This window comes from Sinocyclocheilus grahami, unplaced genomic scaffold, assembly GCF_001515645.1.
Source record: "Sinocyclocheilus grahami isolate Dianchi unplaced genomic scaffold, SAMN03320097.WGS_v1.1 scaffold210.1, whole genome shotgun sequence".
NCBI lineage: Eukaryota > Metazoa > Chordata > Actinopteri > Cypriniformes > Cyprinidae > Sinocyclocheilus > Sinocyclocheilus grahami.
Window position 1 is genome coordinate 466,704 of NW_015505389.1, and position 479 is coordinate 467,182.

General features: G+C 31.5%; 1 long non-coding RNA gene across 1 annotated transcript in view; it reads left to right on the top strand.

Annotated features, from left to right (window-relative positions):
- LOC107595910 (uncharacterized) overlaps positions 1-479 on the top strand; it is a 3,939-nt gene that overhangs the window by 2,404 nt on the left and 1,056 nt on the right. The gene's annotated exons all lie outside the window — the stretch shown is intronic.

Sequence of the window (479 nt, forward strand, 5' to 3'; positions counted from 1 at the left end):
TTTGCTGTCCACAATGAATGCCAAGACAGTGCAAAACTATACACAAACTATACACACATACATACTGTACATAGAATGTAAGAAACATAATAATAAGAACTTTGCTGCAGTAGTAGGAATATAGACTATGAAAAATAGAAATAGACTATGTGTATCTATATATGCAGAGCAGAAATATAGAATGTGAAAAATAGAATATAGACTATGCATATGGTGTATATACAGCATATATGCGAATGTACAGTATTAACTTATGTGCAAAAAATTGAGTGCAACTTCATGATAACAATAGCAACAGTAACAGATGTGCAAATTGAGATGAGGCTACAAGAGTAATATTAACAAATATACAATGGTAGTAATAACAGTGATAACATTACAAATGTTCAAATGATATTAAACAATTTGGTCCAACTGTTCTCTGAGATAGATATGTCCACTAGCTAGCTACCTGTTTAAGAGTCTAATAGCTGAGGGGA